This window comes from Bos grunniens, chromosome 1 (assembly GCF_055505025.1).
Source record: "Bos grunniens cultivar Pamir isolate PY7600 chromosome 1, Bosgru_T2T1.0, whole genome shotgun sequence".
NCBI lineage: Eukaryota > Metazoa > Chordata > Mammalia > Artiodactyla > Bovidae > Bos > Bos grunniens.
The window spans coordinates 12,472,597-12,486,892 of record NC_141165.1 but is presented as its reverse complement, the minus strand read 5'-3'; positions in this window follow the sequence as shown (position 1 = coordinate 12,486,892).

The window sequence follows — 14,296 nt, the reverse complement described above, 5'->3', positions numbered from 1 at the left end:
GAAGTGATGGGACCAGATGCCATGATCTTAGTTTTCTGAATGTTGAGCTTTAAGCCAACTTTTTCACTCTCCTCTTTCACTTTCATCAAGAGGCCCTTTAGTTCTTCTTCACTTTCTGCCATAAGGGTGGTGTCATCTGCATATCTGAGGTTATTGATATTTCTCCCGGCAATCTTGATTCCAGCCTGTGCTTCCTCCAGCCCAGCATTTCGCATGGTGTACTCTGCACATAAGTTAAAGAAGCAGGGTGACAATATACAGCCTTGACGTACTCCTTTTCCTATTTGGAACCAGTCTGTTGTTTCATGTCCAGTTCTAACTGTTGCTTCCTGACCTGCATACAGGTTTCTCAAGAGGCAGGTCAGGTGGTCTGGTATTCCCATCTCTTGAAGAATTTTCCACAGTTTATTGTGATCCACACAGTCAAAGCTCAATATTCAGAAAACAAAGATCATGGCATCTGGTCCCATCACTTCATGGGAAATAGATGGGGAAACAGTGGAAACAGTGTCAGACTTTATTTTCTGGGCTCCAAAGTCACTGCAGCCATGAAATTAAAAGACGCTTACTTCTTGGAAGAAAAGTTATGACCAACCTAGATAGCATATTCAAAAGCAGAGACATTACTTTGCCAACAAAGGTCCGTTTAGTCCAGGCTATGGTTTTTCTAGTGGTCATGTATGGATGCGAGAGTTGGACTGTGAAGAAAGCTGAGCACCGAAGATTTGATGCTTTTGAACTGTGATGTTGGAGAAGACTCTTGAGATTCCCTTGGACTGCAAGGAGATCCAATCAGTCCATTCTAAAGGAGATCAGCCCTGGTTATTCTTTGGAAGGAATGATACTAAAGCTGAAACTCCAGTACTTTGGCCACCTCATGCCAAGAGCTGACTCATTGGAAAAGACTCTGATGCTGGGAGGGATTGGGGGCAGGAGGAGAAGGGGACAACAGAGGATGAGATGGCTGGATGGCATCACCGACTCGATGGATGTGAGTCTGAGTGAACTCCGGGAAATGGTGATGGACAGGGAGGCCTGGTGTGCTGCGATTCATGGGGTCGCAAAGAGTCGGACATGACTAAGCGACTGAGCTGAACTGAACACAGTCAAAGGCTTTGGCATAGTCAATAACGCAGAAATAGATGTTTTTCTGGAACTCTCTTGCTTTTTCAATGATCAGAGTTGGCAATTTGATCTCTGGTTCCTCTGCCTTTTCTAAAACCAGCTTGAACATCTGGAAGTTCACGGTTCACGTATTGCTGAAGCCTGGCTTGGAGAATTTTGAGCATTATTTTACTAGTTGTGAGATGAGTGCAATTGTGTGGTAGTTTGAACATTCTTTGGTATTGCTTTTCTTTGGGATTGGAATGAAAACTGACCGTTTCCAGTCCTATGGCCACTGCTGAGTTTTCCAAATTTGCTGACATATTGAGTGCAGCACTTTCACAGCATCATCTATCAGGAATTGAAATAGCTTCACTGGAATTCCATCACCTCCACTAGCTTTGTTTGTAGTGATGCTTCCTAAGGCCCACTTGATTTCACATTCCAGGGTGTCTGGCTCTAGGTCAGTGATCACACCATCGTGCTTATCCAGGCCCATCACTTCATGGAAATAGATGGGGAAGCAGTGACAGACTTCATTTTCTTGGGCTCCAAAATCCCTGCAGACGGTGATTGCAGTAATGAAATTGAAGGTGCTTGCTCCTTGGAAGGAAAGTTACGCAAACCTAGTATTAGTATTAGTTGCTCAGTCGTGTCCGAGTTTTTGCGACCCCATGGACTGTAGCCCGCCAGGCTCCTCTGTTCATGGGATTCTCTAGGCAAAAATACTGGAGTGGGTTGCCATTTCCTTCTCCTGGAGGAGGTGTGTGTTAAAAAACAGAGACATCACTTTGCCTCCAAAGTCCATATAGTCAAAGCTATGGTTTTTCCAGTAGTCATGTATGGATGTGAGAATTGGATCATGAAGATGAGTGCCGAAGAGTTGATGCTTTTGAACTGTGGTGTTGGAGAAGACTCGTGAGAGTCCCTTGGACTGCAAGGAGATCAAACCAGTCCATCCTAAAGGACATCAGTCCTGAATGTTCATGGGAAGGAGGGAGGCTGAAGGTGAAGCTCCAATACTTTGGCCACCTGATGCCAAGAGCCCACTCATTAGAAAAGTCCCTGAAGCCAGGAAAGATTGAAGGCAGGAGGTGAAGGAGTTGACAGAGGATGAGATGGTTGAATGGCATAACGGAGTCAGTAGAGATGAGTTTGGGCAAACTGCAGGAGATGGTGAAGGACAGGGAAGCCTGTTGTGCTGCAGTCCACGGGGTCACAAGAGTCAGACACAACTGAGCCACTGAACAATAACAACAGGGTATCAGGAATCTCTCAGAGATTGTCAGCAAAACTGAAATTGTGAGGGCCTCTCTTCGAGACCCTCTCGCCCCACTGATCCTGTCCACACTGGGAGTCCCATGGAGCCTTTTGCTTGGGGAGGTTGACTGCCCCACTCCTAAGTCCTGTGGTGGGCTTCTAGCCAAGACTGATAGCCCTGAGACCCCGTCATGAGGCTGTCTGGGCCCATAGGGCATAGGATAGACCCCTGAATGTCATGGGCTCAGGACCCTCCCAGGTTTGGGTCTTCAGGGCTGAGTGTCCAACTGTGTGTCCTGAGCCCACTTCCTACAGCCTCCTTTGGTGAGAAAGAACCAAGAGATTGAGAGAGAGTGGGTGGGAAGGGCTTTTTTGGAGCTGGAATATTTTTAAAGCAAAGTCAGATGACATTGACCTTCAAAGCAGTGTTTGTTTTTCTCCTTCCACCCAGAACTAATCAGCTCTTGATGATGCCCTGGGGCCCTGGGATGGGGGAATCCGCTGCATCCAGAGTGTATCTTTTATTGGGAAAAAAAAAAAAAATCCCATGTCTCACGAGTGCCTGGTTTATTCTAGACCTTGTCTCAGGAACAGCTAACACTGGGTCATGTAAGGGACAAAGTGGAGACAGTTTCTTTTCCGGATTATTTCCAACTGCTTGATCTTTAACCTTTTAGGGTGGAAATGCCGACTGTAGTTTAAAATGTTGTCACCTGCCCCGCAGAGCCTGGTCACTCGCCTTTCATCCATTGGGGGATTGGAGCCCAGGTGGCTGGAGACGGGCTGCAGTTCCTTCTGTGCCCCGTCACCTGTGCTGCCTGAATCCAGAAGAAGGTAACCTTTTTAGGGTTACCTGTCTGTGTTGAAACTGAAGCATCGTGGGGACACAGCCAATCCCTGGACTCCTAGTGACCAAGAGGGTGGGTGACTTAGCCCCTGACAGTAAAAGGACACTGCAATTCAAATTTAATTATTGTCCCTCAGTTTGCTGTGCTTGCCCACTTTCCCACCCCTGGCGACAAAACTAAGGAGAAAAAATAGGTGTGTTTGGAGGGTTTGTAGTCAGGGTCACAGCTGGAGAGAATGTCATGCTCACTCTGGCAACAATAACAGATCCAATCACATTGGAGTCTGTGAGCCCTTCCTGAACATCAACAGTCCTAGAGCAAACAGTGAGACCTCAGGGGGACAGTCCCACTCAGAGGGCCACCAGATACAGATGATGCAGCGGGGAGAAATGGACACAGAAACGACAGGAAGGTGGGCCCGCGCCCAGGGTGCATTCCCTGGGAGTCCTGAGGTTCCTCGGAGAAGAGAGGATACAGGGGGAGACTGGCTTTTTGTCCTTCACAACCTGCGGGAGAAGATGCAACAGACACGGCCACTCCCGGCTGCTGGTCTTAAGACTGTGTCGTCTATACTGCTATCAGCAACTCAGCCTTCTTTCAGTAGTGCCTCTTTATCTAACTTTGACCTTCTATTTTTTCAATGCCCTTGTTTTTAAGGTTGATCTCTCATGGAGAAGAAAATGGCAACCCACTCCAGTATTCTTGCCTGTACAATCCCACGGACAGAGGAGCCTGGCAGGCCACAGTCCATGGGGTCACAAAGAGTCGACAAAACTGAGAGACTGAACACTCCTATAAGGGGGGGAACTGTACTTCCTGATCTGCCCTGGAGACCGATGGTTTATGCCATCCCTGGTTCTAAACCAGAAGCAGGTTTAGAACCCCCTCTTATGGTCCAAAGCAACGTGGTTTGGACAATGTGGTATATGATCACCTGACTTCTAAACAGTAGATAATTTGGAATTCTAAAAGCTACCCAGGGACTTTCCTGGTTCCAGTGGCCGGGACTCCACGTGTCCACTGCAGGGGGCCACGTCTGATCCCTGGTTGGGAAACTAGATCCCGCACGCTGCAGCTAAGACCTGGCGTAGCCAACTATCCACATGGACACTATGCATCTTTGAGTGGTGTGACAGTCCACGTTTATACACTTCATCCATGTAAATGCTGACAAATAGGATTTTCTCCATATTCTTACCTGATTCCATCGATTCTAAGATGTACATTTTTCACATGATGTAGAATTAGGATGTGTCTTATAATTGATGTGGTAAGAAATTATCATCATCCTTTAATTGTCACTGTTTTTTCTTCCTTAATTATACACAAAACGGTAAGATTCACAATAGCAGTACTTCAGATCTAACGTGTATGCTTTCAATTTGTCCCCTTATAGATTTTTCCTCCCTCCTTTTTTATCTTCGTTTTTGTTTACTGACATGTTTTGAAAATCCTTTTGTCGTTTCCTTTTCTCCCCTGTGTGTTTACAAGTTGTGTTCTCTGGGATCATTCAGGTAGTAAGTGCCCTTTTTCGAATACATACTTAGTTTAAAAAGTCTGTGGTGTATGGGGCTTCCCTGGTGGTCTGGTGGTTAAACTTCCAATGCAGGGAGTGCTGGTTCAATCCCTGGTTGGGGAGCTAAAATCCCACATGCCTTGAGGCCAAAAACCAAAAAAACGAAAGAAGCTTACAAGTCAACGTTACAAAAGCTAAGCTCATGGCATCCAGTCCTTCATGGCAAATAGGGGAAACGTGGAAGCAGTGACAGATTTTCACGGGCTCCAAAATCAGTGCCCAAAGACAGTGACTGCAGCCATGAAGTTAAAAGACACTTGCTACTTGAAAGAAAAGCTATGACAAATCTAGATAGCATGTTCAAAAACAGAGACATCTCTTTGTCAACAATGGTCCATACAGTCAAAGCTATGGTTTTTCCAAATCTTGTACAGATGTGAGAGTTGGACCATAAAGAAGGCTGAGCACCAAAGAACTGATACTTTAGAATTGCAGTGCTGGAGAAGAATCTTGAGAGTCTCTTGGACAGCAAGGAGATCAAAACAGTCAAACCTAAAGGAAATCAACCCTGAATATTCACTGGAAGGACTGATGCTGAAGCTGAAGCTCCAATACTTTGGCCACCTGATGTAAAGAGCCGACTCATTGAAAAAGACACTGATGCTGGGAAAGACTGAAGTCAAAACAAGAAGAGGGAAGCAGAGGATAAGATAGTTAGACAGTATCACCATCTCAATGGACATAAATTTGAGCAAACTCTGGGAGTTAATGAAGGGTCACTTATCCAATAGAACTTGCAGTGATGATGGAAAGTCTGTGCTTTTCAGTCTGGTGGTCACCAGCCACACGTGGCTCTTGGGCAACTGAGATGTGGTTAGTGTGATTGAGGAGCTGAATTTTTTTATTTAATGTAAATTTCACTTAAATTTAAAGAGCCATGTGTACCTAATGGCCACAGTATCCGACAACATGGATCTAAAGTATTCTTTCACTTTTAGTTATGTATTTCTGTGTTAAACTCTCACATTTCTTCTTTGTTTGAAAGAAAATTACCGTAATTATAGTATGATAGTTTCTGTAACACTAGGCTATCTTCTCTCAGGACATTGAAGACAGTATACCAATCATGGCTTCCATTGATACCAATGTAAAATAAATAGTCTAACTGTCATCCTTTCATGAATAATCTGATTTTTCTTTTTGGCTATTCTTAGACATCTCTTTTCCCTTGGTTTCTGCAGTTTCACCATTATATATTTTAATGGAGATTTATTTTTTTTATCCTCCTTTGGGTTTATTTGGCTTACTGGCTCTTCCAGGTATCTTTAATCTACCAGAGAAGTTCTCAGTGCTGTCTCTTGAAACGTTGCCTCTTCTCTGCTTTATCTATCATTTCTTTTGAAAAATCTTATCAAACATATGGTTAATCCTCTATTTGTATCCTCCAATTTTTTTCAGCTCCTTGTACGTTTTCCGTGTCTTTGTTTCTCTGTATTGCAATTTGGACAATTTCTTTGGACCTATTTTCCAGTTCACTGTTTCTCTCTTTAGCTGTATCTAATCTGTTGTTAGACATTGAATTTTATGGTGACTTTCTCTTTTTTATAATTTGATCACCAATTGCTTGCTTGCTTTGGAAGCATATTTGGTTGGAATTCTTTGAGTCCTTCACTTGGTTTTTCTGACTAAAGTTTTGTGTTCACTTCTGTCACCTGGGGGATGCCACCAATATGGGACCATTATTATAAATAATCAGCTTGAAATTTGGGCCACATGGTTAGCGTGAGTTTAGATCACCAACTTCACTGAGGTCTGGCTTGAGTTGATGAATCCTCAGGGGGACTTTTATCTTTCCCTAGTATCTGGGCTACCCACTCCAGTGTCCTTGCCTGGAGAATCCCAGGGACGGGGGAGCCTGGTGGGCTGCAGTCTATGGGGTTGCAGAGTCGGACACGACTGAAGCGACTGAGCAGCAGCAGCAGCAGCAGGGCTGATACAGGAATCTTTCCTGCGTGTCTTCTACTTCTGCCTATATGCTTCCAACCAGCTTTACGAGCTGTCCTTGTCTGTTTCCCACTGTGGAAGATTCTCAGCCTTGTGCCTCCCTCCAAGCCCTGGGTGGTTGTCAGAGCGGCACCAGGTCTGTAGGACCCTGCGTGGCACCCTGCATCTGAAACCTGGTTTGGACCTAGCTTGCCTCCTGGGTTCCTGATTTGCTTCTGTTTGCTGCCATGTGATTTCTTTGTTTTCATGAAAAGTCTGCAATATATTGTATGTTTTCTTTTAATTCAGCTATCCATCTATTTTCTTCAGAAGGGTTGTTCAGGGCATCTACTCTGCCAGACCCAGGAAATAGAAGTCCTCACGGCAGTTCTTCACTTTTGGGGTCCCTTAGGTATGGCACGTCTTAGCTGAGGTTCTCCAGAAAACAGAGCCTGAGGCCAGGATGAAAGTGCTGGTACTTTAATTGGGAGGTGCATAGGGCAGAGAGTGTAAGAAACTGGCAGGTGGGCAAGGAGAGATGTGGTCAGCGCAAAGGGAGGCACAGGCCCCGGCTGCTGCTTCAAGAGGGGCTGGAATGACCCACCTTAGCAGCTGCATCCATTCAGCTCTAGGGACTCCCCCAAACAGGCTGCACAGAGAAAATGGCTCTGGGAGCACTCAGGGGCAGGGGAGAGGGAAGGTCTCTGCCTGGGCCCCTCCTAGTGCCCACTCTCCACTGATTGAAGTTCTCGCCCCAGGGAATCAGCTGCCCTGGTTTGCATCTCTTGGCCTCTTTACGGCGCTCTGGGTACCATGTCGTCAGGGCGGCAGAAGTGGCAGGAGGGCTGTACTGAGGTGGTTGACGGGGGAGGAAGGAGTGGGAAGTGCAGAGACCTGTGCACTTCTGGCCACACCTGCTGGACTGGGGTGTCATTGCCAGGCCAGGTTATGATTTCTGACAGAAGTAAAATCTCAAGTTTTTAGAATAGTGTGAACTGATGTTTCCATCTTCCTGGCCTGCAGCTATCCTATCATCCTGCCCTGGTGGGTGGGCCCTGGGGAAGGTCACCGGATGCTCTGGGGGTGGGTCATGGGACAGGGGTGAGATGATAGGCTCTGCTCTCTGAAGGAGAGGCTCTTTGGTGGCAGGTCCACACCTGTCCCCTGGCGGCTGTCACTGCACTCACAGACTCTCAGACCCTCAATGACACCCTAGTCCTTCCAGGGCAAAACTCCAAACTTCTGCGGGGCCCTTGGCCAAGCCTCCACACATCTTTGCCCACCTCCTCCCCAGCCCACAAACATCACGCGACCCCTTGAAAGTCCTGCACAGATATCTTTTGGCTGGGAGGCAATCACTGACCCCAGAAAACATTGCCCAGAGTTTAGCACAAAGGGCCTCGTGGCCAAACACACGGCCACCTGCTGCTGTGCTCCCAAGGCCCACGCTCGGACAGTCACCCGACTGGGGCCAGGCTGCACCCTTCCACTGTCTGGGGGTATGCGGCAGCTTGACCTCCAGGTGTGGGGCACAAGGGAGCCAGAGGGACAAAGGTGCTGAGGGGAGGCAAACTAGGCCCCCCTCAGACCCCACACCACCGTCCGCCTGCTGATCTCCCCCTAGGAACATCCTGGGGACGACGAGTCAGGAAGGTGAGGGGGATCCGGTCTGGCCAAGCAGGGACTCTCACAACATTAACCAGCAGAGCAGAGCAGTTGCAGCAGCAGAGAAAATTCATGGCGGGTGACGGTGGGGGCTGTGCTTCCAGCAGGAATTTGTTATTTAAGGATTTTGAGTCCTATTGAGTAATCAGGGGGACAGCATCACAGCCCTGGCTACTTCTCTCTGACTAGGGAGTTGGCGAGACGCCGCGGGTGGCAGTCTTTCTGCTTTCTGCTCCTCTCAAATGCCAGTGGCTCTTTGCCTCTCCTGAGTCCCCCTCTTTCAGCAAGGGTGGTGGGGGAGTCTGGCGGCTGCTCGGGCAGGTAGTCACCTGGACCTATGGGTGAGCCTACAGTGTGTGGGGGTCCCTGTTACAGGGAGTTCATGGTCTTCTAACCACATGTGGCTTTTCAGTTACACAGACATGTCCCCAGTCCACGATCAGGGCTGAGAATAACCTTCTCTTGGACGTGTGGCCACAGGGGCCTCTTCAGGGTCACCCCCACAGAGTGGTGTCGACTGAAAAAGGGCACGATGTCAAGAATCATGAATTATGTCTTCTTTGGGGCCAAATGAGGACTGCAGCCCGGGAAATAGCACCTCAGATAGCTCTGAGACACTGCTCCAAAGAGGCAGGTGGAGGTCCGTATACGTGTGATTTTGGTGAAGGGGGAGTACATGAAATTTAGCACACATTTTTCCAGAAGGTTTCTGCTAGCCATGGGGAACAGTCGTCACCATGACGGATTTTAGTGCTTTTCTAGATATGTGATAAGTGAAGTTGCTCAGTCATGTCCGACTCTTTGCAACCCCATGGACTGTAGCCCACCAGCTCCTCCATCCATGGAATTTTCCAGGCAAGAATACTGGAGTGGGTTGCCATTTCCTTCTCCCAGGGATCTTCCCAACCCAGGGATCGAACCATAATGCAGGCAGGCACTTTACTGTCTGAGCCACCAGGGAAGCCCCTTTCTAGATATGAGCAAAAACTGGGCTCACAAAACCGGGTCCTGAAACCATCTAACTATCTGGAGACCTGTCCTGCCAATTTTCCCTGAGCACAGATGCCTCATTCCTGCTCTCCACCCTGAACTCCTTCAGGGGGTGTTGCAGGTCAGCAGCTGCAGCGCACATGACCTGATCCTTGTTGATGGGTAAGCACCCATGGCAGGTGCCAATTTGTAGTTGACACTGTCCTTCAAGCACTGGAGTGCGTTGCCATTTCCTTCTCCAGAGGATCTTCCCAGCCCAGGGATTGAACCTGCATCTCTTATGTCTTCTGCATTGGCGGGCAGGTTCTTTACCACTAGCACCACCTAAAGCCCCTTCTTATCACAAGAAACCAGAAATACTGAAGACAAGCCAGAAAATGAGCAAGTTATCTGTAACCCACCAAAGTGGACACATTAATGCTCATGTCTTACGTTAATTAACTCATGGTTGTAAAGACGGAGTTTGTGCTATTCTGATATTGTCCCTTTTCCACCTGACTTCACATCAAGGCTCGTCTACACACCTGATTCTATTACACTTTTCAGTGCCCCCCTTGTCCACTTAGGACATGCACATTGACCACCGTGTGTCCTGTCATCGCACACTTTTATAACTAACACTGCAGTGGAAACCTTCATGGGGGTTTCAGGTGAGATATTTTCTTAAGCTACCCCAACCCCCTCGAGCAAGATTTCTGGGTCAAAGCACACAGCCATCTCTGGGTCTTTTGCTAAAACTGATAATATAATAGTGATTTACTAAGTACTATTTGTAGAGGGGTTGTGTTTAGGTTGGTTGGAAAGAGTCAGGACTCTTAGGCTCTCAGACACATCACAGATGTTCTAAAGGAAAGAAAGAAGTATGTACACAGTTGAGCAGAAAAAACACAGTCTACCATCTCCATTGTGTTTTCACTAATTGAGCCTTTTTCTTTGTACCGTGGTTGACTTTTTTTAAAAAGCTTCCATTTCAGAAGATTCACTATCTGTACTGATAATGCTCGTTGGCTGACACCTACTGAAGCCTTTTTATGTTCCTGAAGGGTGGAACCCGCCCTAAAATGCAGAGCTCAGTTTCAGGTCTCAGGCAACATGCTGCACCCCTCCGCAGCCTGCACCCCTGAACCCCTGTACCATCTATACCCCTACAGAGTCTGCACTCCTGCACCCCTGTTCCACTTGCACCCCTACACAGCCTGAACCCCTGAACTTTTGTATCCCTGAACCCCTAGACAGCCTGAACCCCTGTACTTACTTGCACAACAACACAATCTGCACCCCTGAACCACTGCACCCCTACACCACTGGCCCCCCTGAACCCCTACTGGCACCCCTACACATTCTGCAACCTGTACCCGCATACAACCTGCATCTCTTCGCCCTTCACCCCAGCACCCCTGCATCCCTGAACGGCCTGGCCCCCTGCAGTGCTGCACCCATGCACTGGCTTTCTGATCCTGCCCTGGTTGCACTTAACAGAGCTTCCGAGGAGACAAACACGTGGGGGTAAAAGCAGGAAGCTTGCGCGGGAATCATATTTCCCTCCATATTTGGACCCCAAACCCTGACACGGCCCTGCTGCTCCCTGCGGGTGAAGGTTAACAAAACTCCCCTTCTGGGTGAGGCCCTCACCTCTGGCTACTGGCCAGCTCCATCCCCCTGGAAACCAACAGGAGATCAGATTGACTCAGATCCTGGGTGTGGTTGGCAGAAATTGGCCAGGTCATCTCTGTCCCTGGGCAAGATGCCCAGGAACCTCTTACCTTACACAGCACAAGCCGTGGTGCCAACGCACGTCAGCAACCAAGGCTTGGACCTGAGAACAGGAGGCTGTCCTGGGCTACCCAGGCAGGTGGGTGTGGCCGTGGGAGTCCCCAGGCAGAGGCAGGCTGGGGTGGTGATGGGACAAGTGCGGAGAGCCCGGTGGCACCAGACTGTGAGGCACTGAAGATGCAGGAGCCGCGTGGAAATCATGAGAAGGGCTGAGCTCCCCAATAGCCGAGGGAGCCAGAAGTTGATTCAGGTAAGACCTCTTCGTTCAGGTTCCATGCTGGACTTCTGACCATCCGAGCTGTGTGGTTTGAAGCCTTTGGTATGAGGATCCAAAGCAGTGGGGCTGTACCCTCATTGTGGGGCCCAGAGGGCCAGCCCATGCCAGCTCATGTCACAGCAGATGCACCCAGAGGCCTGGCCGCATCTCCCACCCAGGACAGGAAAGGCCTCTCAAAAGCAGAACACAACTCTACTAAAGGGTCAGTCTCATTCCTTACTCAATCTAGTCTTTTCATTGGAGGTTTTATGTGTTTAAATTTATTGGAATCACTGATATATTGGGGTTTGTTTGTCAATGCAAAGAAATGGAGGAAAACAACAGAATGGGAAAGACTAGAGATCTCTTCAAGACAATTAGAGATACCAAGGGAATATTTCATGCAAAGATGGGCTCGATAAAGGACAGAAATGGTATGGACGTAACAGAAGCAGAAGATATTAAGAAGAGGTGGCAAGAATACACAGAAGAACTGTACAAAAAAGATCTTCACGACCCAGATAATCACGATGGTGTGATCACTCATCTAGAGCCAGACATCCTGGAATGTGAAGTCAAGTTGGCCTTAGAAAGCATCACTGCAAACAAAGCTAGTGGAGGTGATGGAATTCCAGTGAAGCTATTTCAAATCCTGAAAGATGATGCTGTGAAAATGCTGCACTCAATATGCCAGCAAATTTGGAAAACTCAGCAGTGGCCACAGGACTGGAAAAGGTCAGTTTTCATTCCAGTCCCTAAGAAAGGCAATACCAAAGAATGTTCAAACTACCGCACAATTGGACTCATCTCACACGCTAGTAAAGTAATGCTCAAAATTCTCCAAGCTAGGCTTCAGCAATACGTGAACCATGAATTTCCAGATGTTCAAGCTGGTTTTACAAAAGGCAGAGGAACCAGAGATTAAATTGCCAACATCCGCTGGATCATGGAAAAAGCAAGAGAGTTCCAGAAAAATGTCTATTTCTGCTTTATTGACTATGCCAAAGCCTTTGACTGTGTGGATCACAATAAACTGTGGAAAACTCTGAAAGAGATGGGAATACCAGACCACCTGACCTGCCTCTTGAGAAACCTATATGCAGGTCAGAAAGCAACAGTTAGAACTGGACATGGAACAACAGACTGGTTCCAAATAGGAAAAGGAGTACATCAAGGCTGTATATTGTCACCCTGCTTCTTTAACTTATATGCAGAGTACATCATGAGAAATGTTGGACTGGAAGAAGCACAAGCTGGAATCAAGATCGCGGGGAGAAATATCAGTAACCTCAGATATGCAGATGACACCACCCTTATGGCAGAAAGTGAAGAGGAACTCAAAAGCCTCTTGATGAAAGTGAAAGAGGAGAGTGAAAAAGTTGGCTTAAAGCTCAACATTCAGAAAACAAAGATCATGGCATCTGGTCCCATCACTTCATGGGAAATAGATAAGGAAACAGTGGAAACAGTGTCAGACTTTATTTTTTGGGGCTCCAAAATCACTGCAGATGGTGATGCAGCCATGAAATTAAAAGACACTTACTCCTTGGAAGGAAAGTTATGACCAACCTAGATAGCATATTAAAGAGCAGAGACATTACTTTGCCAACAAAGGTCCGTCTAGTCAAGGCTATGGTTTTTCCAGTGGTCATGTATGGATATGAGAGTTGGACTGTGAAGAAAGCTGAGCGCTGAAGAATTGATGCTTTTGAACTGTGGTGTTGGAGAAGACTCTTGAGAGTCCCTTGGACTGCAAGGAGGTCCAACCAGTCCATCCTAAAGGAGATCAGTACTGGGTTTTCACTGGAAGGATTGATGCTGAAGCTGAGACTCCAAAGTTTAGCCCCCTCATGCGAAGAGTTGACTGATTGGAAAAGATGCTGATGCTGGGACGGATCAGGGGCAGGAGGAGAAGGGGACAACAGAGGATGAGATGGCTGGATGGCATCACTGACTCAATGGACATGAGTTTGGGTGAACTCCGGGAGTTGATGATGGACAGGGAGGCCTGGCGTGCTGTGATTCACGGGGTTGAAAAGAGTCGGACATGACTGAGCGACTGAACTGAACTGATACCTTTCTATGGGACTTCCCTGGTGGCTCAGTGGTAAAGACTCTGCCTAGGATGCAGGACACCTGGGTTGACCCCCTGGGTTGGGAAGATCCCCTGGAGGAGGGCATGGCAGCCCACTCCAGTATTCTGGCCTGGAGAATTCCATGGACAGAGGAGCCTGACAGGCTACGGTCCATGGGGTCACAAAGAGTCACACAACTGAGTGATTGAACTGAACTGAAGCTATGTTTTGTTCTGATTCTTGAAAGATAGTTTTGCTGGTAACACAAATCTTCATCCTGGGCCTGAGGCCACCTCTGCCCTGAGTCCTGTGAAAATGTCGGCAGCTGGTCTAGCTGCTCTTCATGGGTTATCAGTCCCCTGCCTCTAGGGACTCGGGGACCTTCTCCGTCTCAGCTCCTCTGCAGTTTCACCGTCATTCTCTGCATGTGCATCTCTTGACTTAACCTGCTGGGATTCACTGAGCCTTCTGAGTATGAGAGCCAGCATCTGGAAATCCTCCAGTGACATCTCCTTGGACATGGCCTGTGCTGCACCCCCACTTCCCTCTCTGGCCTTTGGGGGCTCCCCTTCCATGCTCCCAGGCTCAGCCTTGCATCCAAAAAGGGGTGACCAAGCTGCTCACTAGGCATCTTCAGGGAGCAGAAGTCCTCTGCCAGAAGCCCCCTCCTCGCCCTGCTCCCTGTGTGGCTGGGAGCCCCACTCAGAGTCACCGAAGGTCCACAGAGCCCCTTCCCTGTCAGCCGCTGATGCTCAGCACCACTCCTGGAAGAGGGAGCCAATCCTTCCACATCCACTCCTTCCTCCTCTTGGGCCGTGTTTCTCCT